General features: G+C 42.4%; 9 non-coding genes across 9 annotated transcripts; all 9 read left to right on the top strand.

Moving 5' to 3' along the window:
• The first annotated feature begins 108 nt into the window (after nt 1-108).
• LOC141275037 (U2 spliceosomal RNA) lies at nt 109-299 on the top strand. Its single transcript, XR_012323292.1, has one exon. It is a non-coding gene; the product is annotated as a U2 spliceosomal RNA (small nuclear RNA).
• A 1,115-nt stretch (nt 300-1,414) lies between these two features.
• LOC141275036 (U2 spliceosomal RNA) lies at nt 1,415-1,605 on the top strand. The gene has a single exon (XR_012323291.1). It is a non-coding gene; the product is annotated as a U2 spliceosomal RNA (small nuclear RNA).
• A 1,115-nt stretch (nt 1,606-2,720) lies between these two features.
• On the top strand, nt 2,721-2,911 carry LOC141275035 (U2 spliceosomal RNA). The gene has a single exon (XR_012323290.1). It is a non-coding gene; the product is annotated as a U2 spliceosomal RNA (small nuclear RNA).
• A 1,115-nt stretch (nt 2,912-4,026) lies between these two features.
• LOC141275034 (U2 spliceosomal RNA) lies at nt 4,027-4,217 on the top strand. Its single transcript, XR_012323289.1, has one exon. It is a non-coding gene; the product is annotated as a U2 spliceosomal RNA (small nuclear RNA).
• Nucleotides 4,218-5,332: 1,115 nt separating this feature from the next.
• On the top strand, nt 5,333-5,523 carry LOC141275031 (U2 spliceosomal RNA). The gene has a single exon (XR_012323287.1). It is a non-coding gene; the product is annotated as a U2 spliceosomal RNA (small nuclear RNA).
• A 6,155-nt stretch (nt 5,524-11,678) lies between these two features.
• Nucleotides 11,679-11,866, top strand: LOC141150606 (U2 spliceosomal RNA). The gene has a single exon (XR_012246760.1). It is a non-coding gene; the product is annotated as a U2 spliceosomal RNA (small nuclear RNA).
• A 6,151-nt stretch (nt 11,867-18,017) lies between these two features.
• On the top strand, nt 18,018-18,209 carry LOC141150719 (U2 spliceosomal RNA). The gene has a single exon (XR_012246845.1). It is a non-coding gene; the product is annotated as a U2 spliceosomal RNA (small nuclear RNA).
• A 1,115-nt stretch (nt 18,210-19,324) lies between these two features.
• LOC141149792 (U2 spliceosomal RNA) lies at nt 19,325-19,515 on the top strand. The gene has a single exon (XR_012246076.1). It is a non-coding gene; the product is annotated as a U2 spliceosomal RNA (small nuclear RNA).
• A 6,390-nt stretch (nt 19,516-25,905) lies between these two features.
• On the top strand, nt 25,906-26,097 carry LOC141150549 (U2 spliceosomal RNA). The gene has a single exon (XR_012246724.1). It is a non-coding gene; the product is annotated as a U2 spliceosomal RNA (small nuclear RNA).
• Nucleotides 26,098-26,269: the final 172 nt, after the last annotated feature.

The raw sequence follows: 26,269 nt of genomic DNA, 5'->3' as shown, positions 1-26,269 counted from the left end.
TCTAGAGGTTGACAACATGTCTTCTTAACGGGAGTCCAGGAGCTCATCTCCACAAATGGACTTTTCAGGATCCTTGGGTGGCTCCGTAGTTTGAAACCAATTCTGGTTATCGCTTCTCGGCCTTTTGGCTAAGATCAAGTGTAGTATCTGTTCTTATCAGTTTAATATCTGATACGTCCCCTATCTGGGGACCATATATTAAATGGATTTTTAGAACAGGGAGATGGAAAAAGAGCTTGCTCTGTCCACTCCACGCATTGACCTGGTATTGCAGTATCTCCAGGACCGGTGCACCCCTTCTTTAATGCAGTTTCTAAAATCAGAAAGAATTGAATTCAATGTTTTTTGTTCATTTTGCTTGTTTGTCGGATTTTGGGATGGACTCTTTGGCTTTGCTTTTCTTCTCCTCATTGGATTTTTCATGTTCAAAGTTGCAGAAGCCAGATTACAAGCTCATTTTGGTTCAACTTCAGCAACTGTGCATTGCATTGCCATGTAATGTGATGCAATGCTATCTTTCTAGCTCTCCCTTTTTACTTCCTTTTGGATAAACAGACATATTAGGCAAGCATTTTGGAGCTTTCACCTAAATAACTACAGGTGGTGAGATAAGCTGCACAATATAATTGACCTTTCAGTATATTGTTGCACACACACCATCTATTTAGCAAATGCCCTTGTTATCAACAGCAGCCTTTTAAACTCACCTGAGCTAACAGGTATGTGCGCTGGTTACTCTGCTGCGCTTAAAATTTCTTTTTTGGTTTGCTACAATGCCTTTTCTGAAACGTTGTCTCCTTCTGCTGGAACACTGACTTCTTTCATTTAATGCCTGCAGACTATAAAAGAGAACCCAACCCAAAAAGTTTGGTTGATTAGTCTGTGGCATTCTGTTAAACTGTTGCTTATGGCGGTCTCTTTGAGCTTCTCAGCGACATTCAGCCAGCCAGGTATCCTGCCTGCAGTAGATGGAATGTGGCAATGGAACGCTGGCTGCGCGTGTCATAATAGGCTCTGAGCCTTTATATACCTGTGCACAGCAGCAGCCACCTTCAGTCTGCTGCTGGACAGCCAGCAGCAGCAGCAGCAGGAGAGGTATGTAATCAGGAGCCCTCCTGCTAAGGGTAGACAGCTGCTCGTTCCACCCCACCCTCCGCCTTAATTGGTTCTCCTCCCTTCCAACGGTGTTGAGGCGGGTGGGAACAGCAGGGGGTGAAGGTGCTGTGTTTAAAGAGGTGGAGTTATGCAGATCTAAAACGCGTGGATTGCAGCAGCAGCAAGCCGAAAAGTGCAGGCATGTAAGGGATCTAGAGGTTGACAACATGTCTTCTTAACGGGAGTCCAGGAGCTCATCTCCACAAATGGACTTTTCAGGATCCTTGGGTGGCTCCGTAGTTTGAAACCAATTCTGGTTATCGCTTCTCGGCCTTTTGGCTAAGATCAAGTGTAGTATCTGTTCTTATCAGTTTAATATCTGATACGTCCCCTATCTGGGGACCATATATTAAATGGATTTTTAGAACAGGGAGATGGAAAAAGAGCTTGCTCTGTCCACTCCACGCATTGACCTGGTATTGCAGTATCTCCAGGACCGGTGCACCCCTTCTTTAATGCAGTTTCTAAAATCAGAAAGAATTGAATTCAATGTTTTTTGTTCATTTTGCTTGTTTGTCGGATTTTGGGATGGACTCTTTGGCTTTGCTTTTCTTCTCCTCATTGGATTTTTCATGTTCAAAGTTGCAGAAGCCAGATTACAAGCTCATTTTGGTTCAACTTCAGCAACTGTGCATTGCATTGCCATGTAATGTGATGCAATGCTATCTTTCTAGCTCTCCCTTTTTACTTCCTTTTGGATAAACAGACATATTAGGCAAGCATTTTGGAGCTTTCACCTAAATAACTACAGGTGGTGAGATAAGCTGCACAATATAATTGACCTTTCAGTATATTGTTGCACACACACCATCTATTTAGCAAATGCCCTTGTTATCAACAGCAGCCTTTTAAACTCACCTGAGCTAACAGGTATGTGCGCTGGTTACTCTGCTGCGCTTAAAATTTCTTTTTTGGTTTGCTACAATGCCTTTTCTGAAACGTTGTCTCCTTCTGCTGGAACACTGACTTCTTTCATTTAATGCCTGCAGACAATAAAAGAGAACCCAACCCAAAAAGTTTGGTTGATTAGTCTGTGGCATTCTGTTAAACTGTTGCTTATGGCGGTCTCTGTGAGCTTCTCAGCGACATTCAGCCAGCCAGGTATCCTGCCTGCAGTAGATGGAATGTGGCAATGGAACGCTGGCTGCGCGTGTCATAATAGGCTCTGAGCCTTTATATACCTGTGCACAGCAGCAGCCACCTTCAGTCTGCTGCTGGACAGCCAGCAGCAGCAGCAGCAGGAGAGGTATGTAATCAGGAGCCCTCCTGCTAAGGGTAGACAGCTGCTCGTTCCACCCCACCCCCCGCCTTAATTGGTTCTCCTCCCTTCCAACGGTGTTGAGGCGGGTGGGAACAGCAGGGGGTGAAGGTGCTGTGTTTAAAGAGGTGGAGTTATGCAGATCTAAAACGCGTGGATTGCAGCAGCAGCAAGCCGAAAAGTGCAGGCATGTAAGGGATCTAGAGGTTGACAACATGTCTTCTTAACGGGAGTCCAGGAGCTCATCTCCACAAATGGACTTTTCAGGATCCTTGGGTGGCTCCGTAGTTTGAAACCAATTCTGGTCATCGCTTCTCGGCCTTTTGGCTAAGATCAAGTGTAGTATCTGTTCTTATCAGTTTAATATCTGATACGTCCCCTATCTGGGGACCATATATTAAATGGATTTTTAGAACAGGGAGATGGAAAAAGAGCTTGCTCTGTCCACTCCACGCATTGACCTGGTATTGCAGTATCTCCAGGACCGGTGCACCCCTTCTTTAATGCAGTTTCTAAAATCAGAAAGAATTGAATTCAATGTTTTTTGTTCATTTTGCTTGTTTGTCGGATTTTGGGATGGACTCTTTGGCTTTGCTTTTCTTCTCCTCATTGGATTTTTCATGTTCAAAGTTGCAGAAGCCAGATTACAAGCTCATTTTGGTTCAACTTCAGCAACTGTGCATTGCATTGCCATGTAATGTGATGCAATGCTATCTTTCTAGCTCTCCCTTTTTACTTCCTTTTGGATAAATAGACATATTAGGCAAGCATTTTGGAGCTTTCACCTAAATAACTACAGGTGGTGAGATAAGCTGCACAATATAATTGACCTTTCAGTATATTGTTGCACACACACCATCTATTTAGCAAATGCCCTTGTTATCAACAGCAGCCTTTTAAACTCACCTGAACTAACAGGTATGTGCGCTGGTTACTCTGCTGCGCTTAAAATTTCTTTTTTGGTTTGCTACAATGCCTTTTCTGAAACGTTGTCTCCTTCTGCTGGAACACTGACTTCTTTCATTTAATGCCTGCAGACTATAAAAGAGAACCCAACCCAAAAAGTTTGGTTGATTAGTCTGTGGCATTCTGTTATACTGTTGCTTATGGCGGTCTCTGTGAGCTTCTCAGCGACATTCAGCCAGCCAGGTATCCTGCCTGCAGTAGATGGAATGTGGCAATGGAACGCTGGCTGCGCGTGTCATAATAGGCTCTGAGCCTTTATATACCTGTGCACAGCAGCAGCCACCTTCAGTCTGCTGCTGGACAGCCAGCAGCAGCAGCAGCAGGAGAGGTATGTAATCAGGAGCCCTCCTGCTAAGGGTAGACAGCTGCTCGTTCCACCCCACCCCCCGCCTTAATTGGTTCTCCTCCCTTCCAACGGTGTTGAGGCGGGTGGGAACAGCAGGGGGTGAAGGTGCTGTGTTTAAAGAGGTGGAGTTATGCAGATCTAAAACGCGTGGATTGCAGCAGCAGCAAGCCGAAAAGTGCAGGCATGTAAGGGATCTAGAGGTTGACAACATGTCTTCTTAACGGGAGTCCAGGAGCTCATCTCCACAAATGGACTTTTCAGGATCCTTGGGTGGCTCCGTAGTTTGAAACCAATTCTGGTTATCGCTTCTCGGCCTTTTGGCTAAGATCAAGTGTAGTATCTGTTCTTATCAGTTTAATATCTGATACGTCCCCTATCTGGGGACCATATATTAAATGGATTTTTAGAACAGGGAGATGGAAAAAGAGCTTGCTCTGTCCACTCCACGCATTGACCTGGTATTGCAGTATCTCCAGGACCGGTGCACCCCTTCTTTAATGCAGTTTCTAAAATCAGAAAGAATTGAATTCAATGTTTTTTGTTCATTTTGCTTGTTTGTCGGATTTTGGGATGGACTCTTTGGCTTTGCTTTTCTTCTCCTCATTGGATTTTTCATGTTCAAAGTTGCAGAAGCCAGATTACAAGCTCATTTTGGTTCAACTTCAGCAACTGTGCATTGCATTGCCATGTAATGTGATGCAATGCTATCTTTCTAGCTCTCCCTTTTTACTTCCTTTTGGATAAACAGACATATTAGGCAAGCATTTTGGAGCTTTCACCTAAATAACTACAGGTGGTGAGATAAGCTGCACAATATAATTGACCTTTCAGTATATTGTTGCACACACACCATCTATTTAGCAAATGCCCTTGTTATCAACAGCAGCCTTTTAAACTCACCTGAGCTAACAGGTATGTGCGCTGGTTACTCTGCTGCGCTTAAAATTTCTTTTTTGGTTTGCTACAATGCCTTTTCTGAAACGTTGTCTCCTTCTGCTGGAACACTGACTTCTTTCATTTAATGCCTGCAGACTATAAAAGAGAACCCAACCCAAAAAGTTTGGTTGATTAGTCTGTGGCATTCTGTTAAACTGTTGCTTATGGCGGTCTCTGTGAGCTTCTCAGCGACATTCAGCCAGCCAGGTATCCTGCCTGCAGTAGATGGAATGTGGCAATGGAACGCTGGCTGCGCGTGTCATAATAGGCTCTGAGCCTTTATATACCTGTGCACAGCAGCAGCCACCTTCAGTCTGCTGCTGGACAGCCAGCAGCAGCAGCAGCAGGAGAGGTATGTAATCAGGAGCCCTCCTGCTAAGGGTAGACAGCTGCTCGTTCCACCCCACCCCCCGCCTTAATTGGTTCTCCTCCCTTCCAACGGTGTTGAGGCGGGTGGGAACAGCAGGGGGTGAAGGTGCTGTGTTTAAAGAGGTGGAGTTATGCAGATCTAAAACGCGTGGATTGCAGCAGCAGCAAGCCGAAAAGTGCAGGCATGTAAGGGATCTAGAGGTTGACAACATGTCTTCTTAACGGGAGTCCAGGAGCTCATCTCCACAAATGGACTTTTCAGGATCCTTGGGTGGCTCCGTAGTTTGAAACCAATTCTGGTTATCGCTTCTCGGCCTTTTGGCTAAGATCAAGTGTAGTATCTGTTCTTATCAGTTTAATATCTGATACGTCCCCTATCTGGGGACCATATATTAAATGGATTTTTAGAACAGGGAGATGGAAAAAGAGCTTGCTCTGTCCACTCCACGCATTGACCTGGTATTGCAGTATCTCCAGGACCGGTGCACCCCTTCTTTAATGCAGTTTCTAAAATCAGAAAGAATTGAATTCAATGTTTTTTGTTCATTTTGCTTGTTTGTCGGATTTTGGGATGGACTCTTTGGCTTTGCTTTTCTTCTCCTCATTGGATTTTTCATGTTCAAAGTTGCAGAAGCCAGATTACAAGCTCATTTTGGTTCAACTTCAGCAACTGTGCATTGCATTGCCATGTAATGTGATGCAATGCTATCTTTCTAGCTCTCCCTTTTTACTTCCTTTTGGATAAACAGACATATTAGGCAAGCATTTTGGAGCTTTCACCTAAATAACTACAGGTGGTGAGATAAGCTGCACAATATAATTGACCTTTCAGTATATTGTTGCACACACACCATCTATTTAGCAAATGCCCTTGTTATCAACAGCAACCTTTTAAACTCACCTGAGCTAACAGGTATGTGCGCTGGTTACTCTGCTGCGCTTAAAATTTCTTTTTTGGTTTGCTACAATGCCTTTTCTGAAACGTTGTCTCCTTCTGCTGGAACACTGACTTCTTTCATTTAATGCCTGCAGACTATAAAAGAGAACCCAACCCAAAAAGTTTGGTTGATTAGTCTGTGGCATTCTGTTAAACTGTTGCTTATGGCGGTCTCTGTGAGCTTCTCAGCGACATTCAGCCAGCCAGGTATCCTGCCTGCAGTAGATGGAATGTGGCAATGGAACGCTGGCTGCGCGTGTCATAATAGGCTCTGAGCCTTTATATACCTGTGCACAGCAGCAGCCACCTTCAGTCTGCTGCTGGACAGCCAGCAGCAGCAGCAGCAGGAGAGGTATGTAATCAGGAGCCCTCCTGCTAAGGGTAGACAGCTGCTCGTTCCACCCCACCCCCCGCCTTAATTGGTTCTCCTCCCTTCCAACGGTGTTGAGGCGGGTGGGAACAGCAGGGGGTGAAGGTGCTGTGTTTAAAGAGGTGGAGTTATGCAGATCTAAAACGCGTGGATTGCAGCAGCAGCAAGCCGAAAAGTGCAGGCATGTAAGGGATCTAGAGGTTGACAACATGTCTTCTTAACGGGAGTCCAGGAGCTCATCTCCACAAATGGACTTTTCAGGATCCTTGGGTGGCTCCGTAGTTTGAAACCAATTCTGGTTATCGCTTCTCGGCCTTTTGGCTAAGATCGTATGACTGTACCTTGATTGGTGCGAGTCTCCTGGAGGAATCCGGACCCTTTTGTGGAGGATTTTCTGCTTTTTCCTGTGGTATTCCATACCGACAGAATCCAAGATGTCTTTTGTGAAGAACACCATCCGTTTGTCCGTGGATCCATCTGACCAGAACAAGAACAACGTGGTTTTCATTGTCCAAGACATCGTTGAAGGCAAAGCTGGAGCAAGACGTTCTGAGATCTTCAGTGTCAACGAATTTTCACGTCAAGGTAATTATGACGTTACCTTTATGGACCAGGATGTTTGCCTTAATGTCTTTGAATGGCTCCGTGGTCACTCTAGTGACCCCTGCTTGGAAGGAGTTAGATGGGAACCTTTGTTTGGTCTGCAAGAAAAGGAGGTGACTGTGACTGTCTATAACCCTTTTACAGACCCTGAGCTGCTGGAGTGCTTCCTCTCTCGCTACTGTGAATATGTGCGGAAGGGAGTGAAGCAAGTCAATTGTCTAGGAATCTTTAACTGTCAGTATAAATTCCGTGTGAAATTGAAAAGGGATCCTGACAGTGTGGGGGGCTTTAGACACCCTCCATCAAATTTTTCCGTTGCAGGCCATAGAGGTTTCCTCTTTTACCCAGGCCAGCCCATGTTTTGCCGTAGATGCTTTTCTTTCGGACATACCATGGTAACATGCCTTAAAGGGCAGTGTTGCCGAAATTGCAGAAAGGAGGGGCATATGGCCAACCAGTGTCCAGAGGCCAAGTCCTGTGATGTCTGTGGGAGTAGTGATCACATGTATAAGGACTGTCCTATGAGTGCACCTAGACGTTCTGATAAAGAACAGAAGGAGGAGGAGCTGGAGAGGAGGCAGATGGCAAGCGCACTGAAAGTGCTGGAAAGATTGGAGAGGGAGAAGAGAGAGGGAAGGAGGCGGGAAACTGGTAGAGCCTCTCCCTCTACGGCGCCAGAGGAGGTGTCCCTGAGACCATGTTCTTCTTCTGCTGAAGAAATGAGGAAGAAGCGGAGGGAAGAAAAGGAGTTCTGGAGGGAAGTGGCAAAGGTGGAGAAAAAGGCAGTGTCTGCGAGAATATCTAGGAAAGTGGTGGAAGCAGAGCTGCCTGAGATGATGACTTTTGGAGAGGCAATGGACGCAACAGGATGTGAAGTGCAAATCTCGGAACCCGACAGTCCTGAACACCCTTCGGGTCCTGAAAACATTGAAGATTTTTCTTCGGAGGATGATAGGGGTGCAAAGAAGAGTCGTAGGGAGGATGGTGGGGGCAGTGATGATGCAGATTTTAGTGAGCCTCAGAGGAAGATCAGAACTGCCAGAATGAGGAGTGTGGCTGGTGAAGCCAGCGGGTCGGAAACCAGCTGTTCTGTTCTGATGGCGGAGGAGGATAGTGGTGGTGCTGGATAGTGTCACCATATAATATTGTAAATGTTTTTTCTTTTTGTCCTCTTGTGAGCTTTGGTTTAGGCCAAAGGCTATTTCTTTGTGTAATTGGTGAAGGAGTAGAAGTATTATGGGATTTACCATAGTGTCCCAAAACGTAAGAGTGTTTAAAAGTAAAGTAAGAAGAGCTGCTATTTTTGAGTTTTTAGCTATGCAAAATGCATCTATTTTTTGTTTACAAGAATGTGGGGTAGTGGATGGTGTGAAAGGGGATGAATGGTCTTATGGAGCGTCTGTGTGGTCGGGGAGTGCATGTAATAAGAATGATGGTGTGGGTATTTTGGTTAAAGGAAGGGAGGTTGTTTTGAGTGATTATTTGGTTATTGAGGTGGGGAGATGTATCCTTGCTAATTTTGTATACAAGAATGTAAAGTTTTGTGTTATTAATGTTTATGCGCCAGTTGAAAAAAATGAGCGCAAAAATTTATTTGAAAAAATTAAGCTTTTTGTTCCAGGAAGAATACCTGTGGTAATTGTGGGTGATATGAACTGTGATGTGGGGAGAGTGAATGTGGATGTGTCTGGGAAAGCATTATTGGAGTTAGTGAATGATTTTGGGTTGTGTGATATGCAGCGCGTGTGTAACATGAATCCTTTGTTGAACACTTTCTTTTCTGAGAGTGGTAGGGTACAATCCAGATTGGATTATTGTTTTATTTCTAAAAATATGGTTTCTGTTAATTATAGGCAGGAAAACGTTCTTTTTTCAGATCATGTGTGTATGTTGTGTGAGTTGGATATAAAAGTTGATGGAGTGTTTGGGAGAGGATTGTGGAAGTTAAATGTTAAACTGTTAGAGAATGAAGATGTGAGAAAGGAGTATGAAAGGCGGTATGAAGAATGGTGTAAGCATAAAAATGAGTTTGGGAATGTTTGTGAGTGGTGGGACTGGGTGAAGAAACAAACAAAAATGTTCTTTAAAAATTTAGGATACAAGTATGCAGCAATTAAAAGAGAGAGTTTTGTTAAACTGAACGCGCGGTTGAGCGTTTTGTATAAGTTAAGGGAAGGAGGAGTTGAGGTGGAGGAGGATATTTTAGAGGTAAAAAAGGAGATTAGTGAGTTTTTGTTGGAGAGAGGGAGAAGCATAGTGTTTAGGGCAAAGATTGATAAGATGGAGCAGGATGAGAAATGTTCTCGGTTTTTCTTTAAAAAAGTTTTTGGAAAGAAACAGAGTATGAGCGTGGTGTATGGAGCAGATGGAAGTGAGGTGAGTGGAGAGGATATGTGTGAAGAGGTGGCTAAGTTTTATGAGGATCTGTATGCAGTGAAACAGAGGGATGAATGTTTGGAGAATGATGTTTTGAGTGTGTTAGAGAGTAAGTTGAGTGAAGCAGAAAGAGAGAGAGTGATGGGTGAGGTGACTGGTGATGAGGTATGGAAGGTTATGTGTAGTATGGCTTTGAATAAGACGCCGGGGGAGGATGGCCTCCCAGTAGAATTTTATCGTGTGATGTGGGGTGTGATTGGTAAGGACTTTGTGGATGTATGTAAGTATATGTGGGGAAACATGGAGGTGACTGAGAGTATGCGTGCAGGTTTGGTTGTGTTAATTCCTAAGAAAGGGGATTTGAAAAGTCTGAGGAATTGGAGGCCAATAACGTTACTTAATTGTGATTATAAAATCTATGCAAAACTTATGGCTAATAGGATGCGTGATGTGATAGAGAGTGTGATTGGGGATGAGCAGTGTTGTGCGGTACCTGGGAGGCGGATTCATGAGTGTGTGTGTATGTTAAGAGATTGTCTATGGGATTGCATGGGTCGTAAGAAGAGTGTATTTTTGTTAAGTTTGGATTTTGAAAAGGCTTATGATAGGTTGTCGCATGGTTTTTTGTTCAGAGTGTTGTTAAAAATGGGTTTTCCGGCTGATTTTGTTGGGCGAGTAAGAAGTTTGTATGCGGGTGTTTATAGCTGTGTTTTAATGAATGGGTATGTGGGTAGGAAAGTGAATGTGTTTTCGGGTGTGCGACAGGGGTGTCCTTTGTCCCCTGTAGCATTTATTTGTGCAATTGAGCCATTGTTGTGTATGCTGAGGAAAGATAAGGTAATTCGTGGTGTGCAAGTGCCGGGAGGTGGAGGAAAAGAATGGAAGGTGAGTGGTTATATGGATGACGTGTGTGTATTATGTGATTCTGAATGTTCGGTGAGGCGGGTGAAGTTGTTAGTGTCTATTTTTTGTGGTGCATCTACGTTTAAAGTGAATTGGGAAAAGAGTGAGTGTAAGGGTTTTGGAGGCGGAAGTTTAAGTAGGGATGTAGGTGTGAATGTAGTGAATGGACCTATTAAAGTTTTGGGTGTGAAGTTTTCAGAGAGTTTGGATGGGAAAGAAAGTTGGGATGATGCGAAAGGAAAAGTTGAGCAGAAGTTGAATTTTTGGAAATTGAGGAGTTTATCCTTTTTTGGGAAGATTTTAATTGTTAAGAGTGTGGTGTTGCCAATATTTTTATATATTGCGGTAGTATTTCCACCAGGATATATGTGTATGAGAAGCTTGAATAGAATTTTATTTGTTTTTTTGTGGAACTCGAAAATGGAGAGAGCTAGGAGAGAAATTTTGGTTAAAAGAGTGGAAAAAGGTGGTTTGGGTTTTCCGAATTTGGACGTGTTTTTTGGTGTGAATATCGTTGTGTTTGTTTTGAAAGTGATTAGGGCGGATGGAAAGTTTTCATCTATGTGTAGGTATTTATTTGGAGCGTATTTGTTTCGTTTAAAGTGGCAAGAAAGGGATTTGCGATGTCCGATTGCTTTTGAGGTGCCTGTATGGTATGTGTGGGTTTATAAGTTTTTGGTGAGGTATGAACTGTGTGATGCAGATGTGAGATTGCTGGAGAATAAGAAGGCTGTGTATAGGATGATTGAATGTAGAGAGGTAGAATGTGGAATAAATATGGTTAGGGGTGGTGATGTGCAGAAGGTTTGGAAGAAAGTGCGGATGAGTGGTATGACCAACAAACAGAGTGAAGTTGTGTGGCAGTCTTTACATGGAGTATTACCTGTGAGAGAGTTTCAGAGGAATAGAGGTTTGGTGAGGAGTGAAATGTGTCCAAGAAATGGCTGTGGTGGAAGGGAAAGTGTGTTGCATGTTTTTTGGAATTGCCAGTATGCTAGAGATGTGATTGGGAGAATGGGGCCTTTGTGTAAAGAATTGTGTGGTGTGAATTTGTTGTCTTTTGAGTTGTTTATGTTTGGTTTGGGAATATGTGATGGGACGAAGGAAAGAGTCTTGTGGTTGATGCTTGCATGTATAAAGGAAGTGTTATGGGATGTGAGGAATGTGTATGTGTTTAAAAGGAAGGAAATTGCTGTAAAGGATAGTGTGAAGGTGATTTTGGGGAAGATGTATGTGTGTTTCCTATGGGACAAAAAGAGGAGAGGGGAAGTGGATGCGGAGGGAATATGGAAAGTTAAAAAGTGGAGATATATTGTTAGTACCTCTTGATTTTTGTTATTGTTGTTTTGAAATATGAAATAAATATTTCCGATGATGATGGGGACAGCAAATTGCGTATTGGATTTGACGCAGCTGTTTTGATGGAATTTTCCTTTGTCTGGTTTCCATAGACTGTGGAATTTCCTCGTCTGAGGAGAAAAAAAAAAAAAAAAATCTGTTCTTATCAGTTTAATATCTGATACGTCCCCTATCTGGGGACCATATATTAAATGGATTTTTAGAACAGGGAGATGGAAAAAGAGCTTGCTCTGTCCACTCCACGCATTGACCTGGTATTGCAGTATCTCCAGGACCGGTGCACCCCTTCTTTAATGCAGTTTCTAAAATCAGAAAGAATTGAATTCAATGTTTTTTGTTCATTTTGCTTGTTTGTCGGATTTTGGGATGGACTCTTTGGCTTTGCTTTTCTTCTCCTCATTGGATTTTTCATGTTCAAAGTTGCAGAAGCCAGATTACAAGCTCATTTTGGTTCAACTTCAGCAACTGTGCATTGCATTGCCATGTAATGTGATGCAATGCTATCTTTCTAGCTCTCCCTTTTTACTTCCTTTTGGATAAACAGACATATTAGGCAAGCATTTTGGAGCTTTCACCTAAATAACTACAGGTGGTGAGATAAGCTGCACAATATAATTGACCTTTCAGTATATTGTTGCACACACACCATCTATTTAGCAAATGCCCTTGTTATCAACAGCAGCCTTTTAAACTCACCTGAGCTAACAGGTATGTGCGCTGGTTACTCTGCTGCGCTTAAAATTTCTTTTTTGGTTTGCTACAATGCCTTTTCTGAAACGTTGTCTCCTTCTGCTGGAACACTGACTTCTTTCATTTAATGCCTGCAGACTATAAAAGAGAACCCAACCCAAAAAGTTTGGTTGATTAGTCTGTGGCATTCTGTTAAACTGTTGCTTATGGCGGTCTCTGTGAGCTTCTCAGCGACATTCAGCCAGCCAGGTATCCTGCCTGCAGTAGATGGAATGTGGCAATGGAACGCTGGCTGCGCGTGTCATAATAGGCTCTGAGCCTTTATATACCTGTGCACAGCAGCAGCCACCTTCAGTCTGCTGCTGGACAGCCAGCAGCAGCAGCAGGAGAGGTATGTAATCAGGAGCCCTCCTGCTAAGGGTAGACAGCTGCTCGTTCCACCCCACCCCCCGCCTTAATTGGTTCTCCTCCCTTCCAACGGTGTTGAGGCGGGTGGGAACAGCAGGGGTGAAGGTGCTGTGTTTAAAGAGGTGGAGTTATGCAGATCTAAAACGCGTGGATTGCAGCAGCAGCAAGCCGAAAAGTGCAGGCATGTAAGGGATCTAGAGGTTGACAACATGTCTTCTTAACGGGAGTCCAGGAGCTCATCTCCACAAATGGACTTTTCAGGATCCTTGGGTGGCTCCGTAGTTTGAAACCAATTCTGGTTATCGCTTCTCGGCCTTTTGGCTGCGATCGTATGACTGTACCTTGATTGGTGCGAGTCTCCTGGAGGAATCCGGACCCTTTTGTGGAGGATTTTCTGCTTTTTCCTGTGGTATTCCATACCGACAGAATCCAAGATGTCTTTTGTGAAGAACACCATCCGTTTGTCCGTGGATCCATCTGACCAGAACAAGAACAACGTGGTTTTCATTGTCCAAGACATCGTTGAAGGCAAAGCTGGAGCAAGACGTTCTGAGATCTTCAGTGTCAACGAATTTTCACGTCAAGGTAATTATGACGTTACCTTTATGGACCAGGATGTTTGCCTTAATGTCTTTGAATGGCTCCGTGGTCACTCTAGTGACCCCTGCTTGGAAGGAGTTAGATGGGAACCTTTGTTTGGTCTGCAAGAAAAGGAGGTGACTGTGACTGTCTATAACCCTTTTACAGACCCTGAGCTGCTGGAGTGCTTCCTCTCTCGCTACTGTGAATATGTGCGGAAGGGAGTGAAGCAAGTCAATTGTCTAGGAATCTTTAACTGTCAGTATAAATTCCGTGTGAAATTGAAAAGGGATCCTGACAGTGTGGGGGGCTTTAGACACCCTCCATCAAATTTTTCCGTTGCAGGCCATAGAGGTTTCCTCTTTTACCCAGGCCAGCCCATGTTTTGCCGTAGATGCTTTTCTTTCGGACATACCATGGTAACATGCCTTAAAGGGCAGTGTTGCCGAAATTGCAGAAAGGAGGGGCATATGGCCAACCAGTGTCCAGAGGCCAAGTCCTGTGATGTCTGTGGGAGTAGTGATCACATGTATAAGGACTGTCCTATGAGTGCACCTAGACGTTCTGATAAAGAACAGAAGGAGGAGGAGCTGGAGAGGAGGCAGATGGCAAGCGCACTGAAAGTGCTGGAAAGATTGGAGAGGGAGGAGAGAGAGGGAAGGAGGCGGGAAACTGGTAGAGCCTCTCCCTCTACGGCGCCAGAGGAGGTGTCCCTGAGACCATGTTCTTCTTCTGCTGAAGAAATGAGGAAGAAGCGGAGGGAAGAAAAGGAGTTCTGGAGGGAAGTGGCAAAGGTGGAGAAAAAGGCAGTGTCTGCGAGAATATCTAGGAAAGTGGTGGAAGCAGAGCTGCCTGAGATGATGACTTTTGGAGAGGCAATGGACGCAACAGGATGTGAAGTGCAAATCTCGGAACCCGACAGTCCTGAACACCCTTCGGGTCCTGAAAACATTGAAGATTTTTCTTCGGAGGATGATAGGGGTGCAAAGAAGAGTCGTAGGGAGGATGGTGGGGGCAGTGATGATGCAGATTTTAGTGAGCCTCAGAGGAAGATCAGAACTGCCAGAATGAGGAGTGTGGCTGGTGAAGCCAGCGGGTCGGAAACCAGCTGTTCTGTTCTGATGGCGGAGGAGGATAGTGGTGGTGCTGGATAGTGTCACCATATAATATTGTAAATGTTTTTTCTTTTTGTCCTCTTGTGAGCTTTGGTTTAGGCCAAAGGCTATTTCTTTGTGTAATTGGTGAAGGAGTAGAAGTATTATGGGATTTACCATAGTGTCCCAAAACGTAAGAGTGTTTAAAAGTAAAGTAAGAAGAGCTGCTATTTTTGAGTTTTTAGCTATGCAAAATGCATCTATTTTTTGTTTACAAGAATGTGGGGTAGTGGATGGTGTGAAAGGGGATGAATGGTCTTATGGAGCGTCTGTGTGGTCGGGGAGTGCATGTAATAAGAATGATGGTGTGGGTATTTTGGTTAAAGGAAGGGAGGTTGTTTTGAGTGATTATTTGGTTATTGAGGTGGGGAGATGTATCCTTGCTAATTTTGTATACAAGAATGTAAAGTTTTGTGTTATTAATGTTTATGCGCCAGTTGAAAAAAATGAGCGCAAAAATTTATTTGAAAAAATTAAGCTTTTTGTTCCAGGAAGAATACCTGTGGTAATTGTGGGTGATATGAACTGTGATGTGGGGAGAGTGAATGTGGATGTGTCTGGGAAAGCATTATTGGAGTTAGTGAATGATTTTGGGTTGTGTGATATGCAGCGCGTGTGTAACATGAATCCTTTGTTGAACACTTTCTTTTCTGAGAGTGGTAGGGTACAATCCAGATTGGATTATTGTTTTATTTCTAAAAATATGGTTTCTGTTAATTATAGGCAGGAAAACGTTCTTTTTTCAGATCATGTGTGTATGTTGTGTGAGTTGGATATAAAAGTTGATGGAGTGTTTGGGAGAGGATTGTGGAAGTTAAATGTTAAACTGTTAGAGAATGAAGATGTGAGAAAGGAGTATGAAAGGCGGTATGAAGAATGGTGTAAGCATAAAAATGAGTTTGGGAATGTTTGTGAGTGGTGGGACTGGGTGAAGAAACAAACAAAAATGTTCTTTAAAAATTTAGGATACAAGTATGCAGCAATTAAAAGAGAGAGTTTTGTTAAACTGAACGCGCGGTTGAGCGTTTTGTATAAGTTAAGGGAAGGAGGAGTTGAGGTGGAGGAGGATATTTTAGAGGTAAAAAAAGAGATTAGTGAGTTTTTGTTGGAGAGAGGGAGAAGCATAGTGTTTAGGGCAAAGATTGATAAGATGGAGCAGGATGAGAAATGTTCTCGGTTTTTCTTTAAAAAAGTTTTTGGAAAGAAACAGAGTATGAGCGTGGTGTATGGAGCAGATGGAAGTGAGGTGAGTGGAGAGGATATGTGTGAAGAGGTGGCTAAGTTTTATGAGGATCTGTATGCAGTGAAACAGAGGGATGAATGTTTGGAGAATGATGTTTTGAGTGTGTTAGAGAGTAAGTTGAGTGAAGCAGAAAGAGAGAGAGTGATGGGTGAGGTGACTGGTGATGAGGTATGGAAGGTTATGTGTAGTATGGCTTTGAATAAGACGCCGGGGGAGGATGGCCTCCCAGTAGAATTTTATCGTGTGATGTGGGGTGTGATTGGAAAGGACTTTGTGGATGTATGTAAGTATATGTGGGGAAACATGGAGGTGACTGAGAGTATGCGTGCAGGTTTGGTTGTGTTAATTCCTAAGAAAGGGGATTTGAAAAGTCTGAGGAATTGGAGGCCAATAACGTTACTTAATTGTGATTATAAAATCTATGCAAAACTTATGGCTAATAGGATGCGTGATGTGATAGAGAGTGTGATTGGGGATGAGCAGTGTTGTGCGGTACCTGGGAGGCGGATTCATGAGTGTGTGTGTATGTTAAGAGATTGTCTATGGGATTGCATGGGTCGTAAGAAGAGTGTATTTTTGTTAAGTTTGGATTTTGAAAAGGCTTATGATAGGTTGTCGCATGGTTTTTTGTTCAGAGTGTTGTTAAAAATGGGTTTTCCGGCTGATTTTGTTGGGCGAGTGAGAAGTTTGTATGCGGGTGTTTATAGCTGTGTTTTAATGAATGGGTATGTGGGTAGGAAAGTGAATGTGTTTTCGGGTGTGCGACAGGGGTGTCCTTTGTCCCCTGTAGCATTTATTTGTGCAATTGAGCCATTGTTGTGTATGCTGAGGAAAGATAAGGTAATTCGTGGTGTGCAAGTGCCGGGAGGTGGAGGAAAAGAATGGAAGGTGAGTGGTTATATGGATGACGTGTGTGTATTATGTGATTCTGAATGTTCGGTGAGGCGGGTGAAGTTGTTAGTGTCTATTTTTTGTGGTGCATCTGCGTTTAAAGTGAATTGGGAAAAGAGTGAGTGTAAGGGTTTTGGAGGCGGAAGTTTAAGTAGGGATGTAGGTGTGAATGTAGTGAATGGACCTATTAAAGTTTTGGGTGTGAAGTTTTCAGAGAGTTTGGATGGGAAAGAAAGTTGGGATGATGCGAAAGGAAAAGTTGAGCAGAAGTTGAATTTTTGGAAATTGAGGAGTTTATCCTTTTTTGGGAAGATTTTAATTGTTAAGAGTGTGGTGTTGCCAATATTTTTATATATTGCGGTAGTATTTCCACCAGGATATATGTGTATGAGAAGCTTGAATAGAATTTTATTTGTTTTTTTGTGGAACTCGAAAATGGAGAGAGCTAGGAGAGAAATTTTGGTTAAAAGAGTGGAAAAAGGTGGTTTGGGTTTTCCGAATTTGGACGTGTTTTTTGGTGTGAATATCGTTGTGTTTGTTTTGAAAGTGATTAGGGCGGATGGAAAGTTTTCATCTATGTGTAGGTATTTATTTGGAGCGTATTTGTTTCGTTTAAAGTGGCAAGAAAGGGATTTGCGATGTCCGATTGCTTTTGAGGTGCCTGTATGGTATGTGTGGGTTTATAAGTTTTTGGTGAGGTATGAACTGTGTGATGCAGATGTGAGATTGCTGGAGAATAAGAAGGCTATGTATAGGATGATTGAATGTAGAGAGGTAGAATGTGGAATAAATATGGTTAGGGGTGGTGATGTGCAGAAGGTTTGGAAGAAAGTGCGGATGAGTGGTATGACCAACAAACAGAGTGAAGTTGTGTGGCAGTCTTTACATGGAGTATTACCTGTGAGAGAATTTCAGAGGAATAGAGGTTTGGTGAGGAGTGAAATGTGTCCAAGAAATGGCTGTGGTGGAAGGGAAAGTGTGTTGCATGTTTTTTGGAATTGCCAGTATGCTAGAGATGTGATTGGGAGAATGGGGCCTTTGTGTAAAGAATTGTGTGGTGTGAATTTGTTGTCTTTTGAGTTGTTTATGTTTGGTTTGGGAATATGTGATGGGACGAAGGAAAGAGTCTTGTGGTTGATGCTTGCATGTATAAAGGAAGTGTTATGGGATGTGAGGAATGTGTATGTGTTTAAAAGGAAGGAAATTGCTGTAAAGGATAGTGTGAAGGTGATTTTGGGGAAGATGTATGTGTGTTTCCTATGGGACAAAAAGAGGAGAGGGGAAGTGGATGCGGAGGGAATATGGAAAGTTAAAAAGTGGAGATATATTGTTAGTACCTCTTGATTTTTGTTATTGTTGTTTTGAAATATGAAATAAATATTTCCGATGATGATGGGGACAGCAAATTGCGTATTGGATTTGACGCAGCTGTTTTGATGGAATTTTCCTTTGTCTGGTTTCCATAGACTGTGGAATTTCCTCGTCTGAGGAGAAAAAAAAAAAAAAAAAAAAATCTGTTCTTATCAGTTTAATATCTGATACGTCCCCTATCTGGGGACCATATATTAAATGGATTTTTAGAACAGGGAGATGGAAAAAGAGCTTGCTCTGTCCACTCCACGCATTGACCTGGTATTGCAGTATCTCCAGGACTGGTGCACCCCTTCTTTAATGCAGTTTCTAAAATCAGAAAGAATTGAATTCAATGTTTTTTGTTCATTTTGCTTGTTTGTCGGATTTTGGGATGGACTCTTTGGCTTTGCTTTTCTTCTCCTCATTGGATTTTTCATGTTCAAAGTTGCAGAAGCCAGATTACAAGCTCATTTTGGTTCAACTTCAGCAACTGTGCATTGCATTGCCATGTAATGTGATGCAATGCTATCTTTCTAGCTCTCCCTTTTTACTTCCTTTTGGATAAACAGACATATTAGGCAAGCATTTTGGAGCTTTCACCTAAATAACTACAGGTGGTGAGATAAGCTGCACAATATAATTGACCTTTCAGTATATTGTTGCACACACACCATCTATTTAGCAAATGCCCTTGTTATCAACAGCAGCCTTTTAAACTCACCTGAGCTAACAGGTATGTGCGCTGGTTACTCTGCTGCGCTTAAAATTTCTTTTTTGGTTTGCTACAATGCCTTTTCTGAAACGTTGTCTCCCTCTGCTGGAACACTGACTTCTTTCATTTAATGCCTGCAGACTATAAAAGAGAACCCAACCCAAAAAGTTTGGTTGATTAGTCTGTGGCATTCTGTTAAACTGTTGCTTATGGCGGTCTCTGTGAGCTTCTCAGCGACATTCAGCCAGCCAGGTATCCTGCCTGCAGTAGATGGAATGTGGCAATGGAACGCTGGCTGCGCGTGTCATAATAGGCTCTGAGCCTTTATATACCTGTGCACAGCAGCAGCCACCTTCAGTCTGCTGCTGGACAGCCAGCAGCAGCAGCAGCAGGAGAGGTATGTAATCAGGAGCCCTCCTGCTAAGGGTAGACAGCTGCTCGTTCCACCCCACCCCCCGCCTTAATTGGTTCTCCTCCCTTCCAACGGTGTTGAGGCGGGTGGGAACAGCAGGGGGTGAAGGTGCTGTGTTTAAAGAGGTGGAGTTATGCAGATCTAAAACGCGTGGATTGCAGCAGCAGCAAGCCGAAAAGTGCAGACATGTAAGGGATCTAGAGGTTGACAACATGTCTTCTTAACGGGAGTCCAGGAGCTCATCTCCACAAATGGACTTTTCAGGATCCTTGGGTGGCTCCGTAGTTTGAAACCAATTCTGGTTATCGCTTCTCGGCCTTTTGGCTAAGATCAAGTGTAGTATTTGTTCTTATCAGTTTAATATCTGATACGTCCCCTATCTGGGGACCATATATTAAATGGATTTTTAGAACAGGGAGATGGAAAAAGAGCTTGCTCTGTCCACTCCACGCATTGACCTGGTATTGCAGTATCTCCAGGACCGGTGCACCCCTTCTTTAATGCAGTTCCTAAAATCAGAAAGAATTGAATTCAATGTTTTTTGTTCATTTTGCTTGTTTGTCGGATTTTGGGATGGACTCTTTGGCTTTGCTTTTCTTCTCCTCATTGGATTTTTCATGTTCAAAGTTGCAGAAGCCAGATTACAAGCTCATTTTGGTTCAACTTCAGCAACTGTGCATTGCATTGCCATGTAATGTGATGCAATGCTATCTTTCTAGCTCTCCCTTTTTACTTCCTTTTGGATAAACAGACATATTAGGCAAGCATTTTGGAGCTTTCACCTAAATAACTACAGGTGGTGAGATAAGCTGCACAATATAATTGACCTTTCAGTATATTGTTGCACACACACCATCTATTTAGCAAATGCCCTTGTTATCAACAGCAGCCTTTTAAACTCACCTGAGCTTACAGGTATGTGCGCTGGTTACTCTGCTGCGCTTAAAATTTCTTTTTTGGTTTGCTACAATGCCTTTTCTGAAACGTTGTCTCCCTCTGCTGGAACACTGACTTCTTTCATTTAATGCCTGCAGACTATAAAAGAGAACCCAACCCAAAAAGTTTGGTTGATTAGTCTGTGGCATTCTGTTAAACTGTTGCTTATGGCGGTCTCTGTGAGCTTCTCAGCGACATTCAGCCAGCCAGGTATCCTGCCTGCAGTAGATGGAATGTGGCAATGGAACGCTGGCTGCGCGTGTCATAATACGCTCTGAGCCTTTATATACCTGTGCACAGCAGCAGCCACCTTCAGTCTGCTGCTGGACAGCCAGCAGCAGCAGCAGCAGGAGAGGTATGTAATCAGGAGCCCTCCTGCTAAGGGTAGACAGCTGCTCGTTCCACCCCACCCCCCGCCTTAATTGGTTCTCCTCCCTTCCAACGGTGTTGAGGCGGGTGGGAACAGCAGGGGGTGAAGGTGCTGTGTTTAAAGAGGTGGAGTTATGCAGATCTAAAACGCGTGGATTGCAGCAGCAGCAAGCCGAAAAGTGCAGGCATGTAAGGGATCTAGAGGTTGACAACATGTCTTCTTAACGGGAGTCCAGGAGCTCATCTCCACAAATGGACTTTTCAGGATCCTTGGGTGGCTCCGTAGTTTGAAACCAATTCTGGTTATCGCTTCTCGGCCTTTTGGCTACGATCAAGTGCTTTATTGCAGGAGATTGTGGTTGAAGGGCACTCGGGTACCCCTCTCCTTGGCCTGGCAGGATCGTCCACTTTGGTGGACTTAACCTGCTTGCTGCTATTAGGGAGAGGGCTTAGTCCCAGGGTAACGAGTTGCGATCCCCCAGCTTCCAGGTGTTTTTCGCTGCAAGAACACTGGGAGCGCAGATTGCAAGCGGCTGCAATTTGCAACCTTGTTGCGTTTTTCCATGGAGGTTGACCCTAACCTCGTGCCTCTTTATGCGAGGCTAAAAAACTCTATCCGAGTTCACTTCACGGCGGGTGGCTCGGATATGAGGAAATTAGGGTATGTAGTCCAGGACGTGCTCAGGAACCTTCTTGGCGTACAAAGGAATGAAATTCTCTCCATCCAGGATTATCCCAGAAGAGGTGACTATGACATCACATTCACCGGAGAAGGTATTTTTAGAGATGTACTAGAAAAGTTAAAAAAAGTTGAAAATAGTCCTGTTTTGAAAGGGATACAAATTGTTGAGCACGTCCTGGATGAGGTAAGACTGGTTATTGTAAAAGTATTTTCGCCCTTTGTTTCTGCTCCAGAAGTAATGTCATTTCTAGCAATTTATTTTAAAAGTGTTAAATGTATTGGGAAGATATTAAACGAATATAACATATGGACATCTAAGTGGAAATTCCTTGTGAAGTGTACAAGAGATCCAAATACACCAGGTGGTATACGGCTCCCCCCTGCCCGTTTCAAAATTGGGCAAACAAATGGGGATTTCTTCTTTTCTGGGATGCCAGTATATTGCAGAAATTGTGGGCGCTATGGTCATTCAAAAGAAAACTGTCATGTATCATGTAGAAATTGTGCTAGTGAAGAACATGAGACAAAAGAATGCCCTAAGGAAAAGAAATGCAGTTTTTGCCAGACTCCAGGTCACTTTTATTTTTCTTGCCCTCACAGATTTCGGGAAGATGAGCAAAAGGGGAAGTCCAAGACGTCCGACCAAGGACCAAAAGATCAGACCACCCCTCAGGAGGAGGAACAACAACCTGGAGCCTCTGGAGACAATAAGGGCGTACCAAATAGTGAAGTGTCTCCAGAGTCTATGACAGGTAAAATACCAAATCCCAAAACCTGGCTGCAGGACCTGCAGGAGTCCAAAAGGAGGGCTGAGAAGGAGCAGAAGGGCACTACTGGTAAGGTCAAAAGGGACCGGCAAAAGGCCGACACAGAAGCCCATGCCCAGTCTGAGTCTCCTAGGGCTGAGGGCGCTGAGTGGATAAAGGTGGGTCCTAAGAAAAAGAAAAAGGGTGGTTCGGAGGAGGCAGCAGGAGGTGAACAGATGGACACTTCTCCAGAAGGGGACGTGGACGCTGGACCCTCAGGGGTTTCGGTCTCCGCTGCTACAGGTGGGGACCGGGATCTTGCTGCCTCTGAAGAGTCAGAGGCTCTGCCTTGTGCGCAACCTCCTCCTATAGGACGACCTTCTACAGGTCAAACAGGGGCGGCGGAACCCCTCGGGGACCCACCTGATGAGGAACTGCATGGCCAGCCAATGGAGACCCAGCGGGTTCTGCCAGCCAGCCCTCCGAGCTATGCCAGTGTAGCGTCGGGTTTATATAAATGTGGTAATCTTTCCTCCTCCACGGAGACTCTCGTGACGATACTATCAGATGAGGAGGGAGGCGCAAGCCCAGTGGTCTGATCAGGTTCATCGGACAGGTAAATCCGTTGCTCTTAGTTACCTAAGTAAAATTTTTACATTTTCTAATGATGGCTGAACTCAAAGGTATTTCCCTCAACGTGAGAGGCATAAAATCTAACACGAGAAGAACTGCTCTTTTTAATTTTTTTACGTGTTTTACTGCATCTGTATTTTTTCTGCAAGAATGTAATATCCCACATGAAATGTCATATCAAAAATATAAAGATGAGTGGAAGTGTGGGCCATCTGTCTGGTCCGGATCGAATGCTGCAGGATCAGCGGGTGTAGCCATACTTTTTAAAGGGAACGTTTTAATTGATTTTATTCAGGAAATTTTACCAGGTCGTATTTTATTAGTGAAAGCTTTTATTGATGGTATTAGATGGCAGTTTTTAAATTTTTATGGATCCCCAGAGAAAAATGAAAGAGCCGAAATGCTTGATCTTTTACCATTATTTATTAATAACTCTGAACCTTTTATCTTAGCAGGGGATTTTAATTGTGTTTTAAAAGGTGAAAACCGGCGCTCCAGCTCTGTAAGCAGGAACTACGATAAAACCTCAGGTATGCTACATGATATAGTCAAAGATGCTAAATTGATAGACATATATAAAGAGTGTCATAGTGACAGCACAGAGGATGCCGGTTTCACTTGGAGCAATGCTAATTGTAGCTCTAGGATTGATTTTATTTTTGGTTCAGATAAAACAATACCTGCCAAATGTGAAGTTTTAACTAATATATTTTCAGACCATAAACTTTTATCCTTTACCATAAAAGTAAATGACAACAAAAAATGTGGTAAGAAAAGCTGGAAAATGAACGTATCCCTTTTAACCGACCCGCAGATTTTATCAGATTTTATTGAGTTTTATAGGAAATGTAGAAAAGGGAAAAAAACAAATGAGACTATGAGTGTATGGTGGGATAGAATGAAAGTAAAAATAAAAGACTTTTTTATTAAAAAGAGTATATGTAGAGCCAAAGAAAAATATGAAGAATATAGAATTTTAAATACCCGCCTACAAACATTATTTAAGCTCAGAGACAATGGGATAGATGTACAACTTGATATTTCAAACTTAAAAGAAGAGATTTCAAAATGGCTAGAACAAAAAGGAAAAGAGATAATTTTTCGTTCTAGAGTACAACATATAGAAGAAAATGAAAAGTGTTCCAGATATTTTTTTAGGAAAAATAAAAAAGAAAAAGTGATAATTGACCATATAGATGGTGAGAATAATATAAAAAATATGCTGGGTAAAGTTGAGGGTTTTTTTTCTAATCTTTTTAATGGAAAAAATATAGATAATAAATTAATGGATGATTCGCTGCAAGGACTAACAGCTGTTTTAGATCCCGCATCCCAAGAGTTTTTATCCCAAGTTTTAACGGAACAAGAAGTGTTAAAAACTATTAAAAGTTTTAAAACTGGAAAGGTCCCTGGTCCTGATGGCATCCCAATAGAATTTTATGTATGTTTTTATGATATTTTAAAAGATGATTTGTTTTATTTGTTTACTGAGGTTTTTAATAATAAGGTTTTATTAAATTCCTGGAAGAAAGGTGAAGTCTCCCTCCTATACAAAAAAGGTGATAAATCAAAATTAGAAAACTGGAGACCAATAACACTTTTAAATTGTGACTATAAAATAATGGCTAAAATTTGTGCAAATCGTCTAAAAGAAGTCATCAGCAAAGTTATTCATTCTAATCAAGTGTGTGGGGTGCCGGGGCGCAGTATATGGGACAATCTGAATTTAGTGAAAGACTGTATTGAGGATGTGAAAGACAGAAAGGGGAAAATGGCGATTTTATCTATTGATTTTGAAAAAGCATTTGACCGTGTCTCACACTTTTATCTTTTTAAAGTTTTAGAGAAAATGGGCATACCAGAAGGGTTTTTACTATCGCTTAAAGCATTTTACAAGGATTGTACAAGTAAGATTTTAGTGAATGGTTTTAAGACACAAGAGGTATTTTTACGGTCAGGGGTGAAACAGGGATGCCCTCTGTCCCTGCTACTGTTTATCTGTGCACTGGAACCAATGTTATGTGCAATACGCCAAAATAAACAGATATGCGGTGTCCCTCTGCCTGGAAGCGGTGGTTTGGAGGCCAAGGTTGTAGGCTACATGGATGACGTGGCGGTCTTGTGTACAGATGCACCATCACTTACGGCCACTCTCCATCAAGTGCAATCCTTTTGTCTAGCTTCTGGTTTTAAAATCAATTTTAATAAGTGTAACATTTTAAGTGTTGGGGGGATGATTTTACGTGATGTACCAATTAATGTCTCCGAATCCATTTCCATTTTAGGTATATCATTCACTGAAAATAATGATGGTTATAATAGTTGGGAAACAGTTACACAGAAAGTAAATACGAAAATATGTATGTGGAACATGAGGAGACTTACAATGGAGGGTAAAGTATTGGTTTTAAAGATGGTGATTTTACCTCTTTTATTGTATCTTAGCATGGTTTTCCCCCCGCCTGTTAATGTTTTAAAAAAGATAACCAAAACCTGCTTTACCTTCTTTTGGAACTCAAAAATGGAAAAGCTGAAAAGAGAAATCGTGATGAAATCAAAAGTAAAAGGTGGTAAAGATTTTCCAGATTTTAATAGGTTTCTTTTAATCCATCTGTTCGTTTACTGTTTTAATGCCCTTTTTAAGAATCACTATTGGTCCTTTTTTATGCGTTTTAATACAGGATTTTTTATGAGAAAGTTTGGATGGTATGAAGTTAATATATCTGTGCCCCATGCTTTTAATTTGTCGACGCATTATGAGATTTTAAGGAAAATAGTGTCCGATTTTAATTTAGGGACTAAGAAAATAGAGGAATTAAGAAAAAGTAAGAAACTAAATAAAGAAATACGTAAAAGTGAGGAAATATGTAATGTTGACAGATATGATGATGACAAATCTATGTCTATCTGGAAAATGATTAACGTTTTTTATCTTTTTAATGAACAGAGAGATCTGGCTTGGAGTTGCATGCACCGCTGTCTTCCTTGCCGGGCATTCCAATACAGAAGAGGATTTGTGAGGTCTGCCATCTGCCCAAGAGCCGGATGCCAAGAAGAGGAAACGGTGGAACATCTATTATGGACATGTAATTTTGCAAAGGATTTCTGGAGAAGACTGCTCCCCCTACTGGAAAGGGTGGCAGACCTCAAGGACTTTACATATAAAACTGTGCTATACGGACTTATGGAATGCCCCACAATGGACCAGTACACAATGGCTTGGAAGACAGTGAACTGCGCCAAGTCATCTCTCTGGAAAGCGCGCAACATTGCTATTTTTAAACAAGATGTTTTATCAGTGAATGATGTTTTAAGTTTATGTTTATGTGAAATGTATACTTATTATTTAATTGACAAAAAGAAGAATGTACATATTTCCAAAAAATGGCTTGTTGACCAATGGAACCTAATTATTTAAAATCTTTGTATTTTTTTGTTTTGTAAATTTCATTTGTCTTTTAACGTTTGGTATTTGTTTAATTATGCTTGTAATTTGTTAAAGTTTTAATAAACGGTTTTATCCCTCTGCAGGGGATAGCCAAATAAAAAAAAAAAAAATCTGTTCTTATCAGTTTAATATCTGATACGTCCCCTATCTGGGGACCATATATTAAATGGATTTTTAGAACAGGGAGATGGAAAAAGAGCTTGCTCTGTCCACTCCACGCATTGACCTGGTATTGCAGTATCTCCAGGACCGGTGCACCCCTTCTTTAATGCAGTTTCTAAAATCAGAAAGAATTGAATTCAATGTTTTTTGTTCATTTTGCTTGTTTGTCGGATTTTGGGATGGACTCTTTGGCTTTGCTTTTCTTCTCCTCATTGGATTTTTCATGTTCAAAGTTGCAGAAGCCAGATTACAAGCTCATTTTGGTTCAACTTC

The sequence above is a fragment of the Phyllobates terribilis genome, unplaced genomic scaffold (assembly GCF_046119375.1).
Source record: "Phyllobates terribilis strain yellow unplaced genomic scaffold, ASM4611937v1 Scaffold_5__5_contigs__length_657084704, whole genome shotgun sequence".
Taxonomy (NCBI): domain Eukaryota; kingdom Metazoa; phylum Chordata; class Amphibia; order Anura; family Dendrobatidae; genus Phyllobates; species Phyllobates terribilis.
This window is presented reverse-complemented; position numbering and strand designations above follow the sequence as displayed.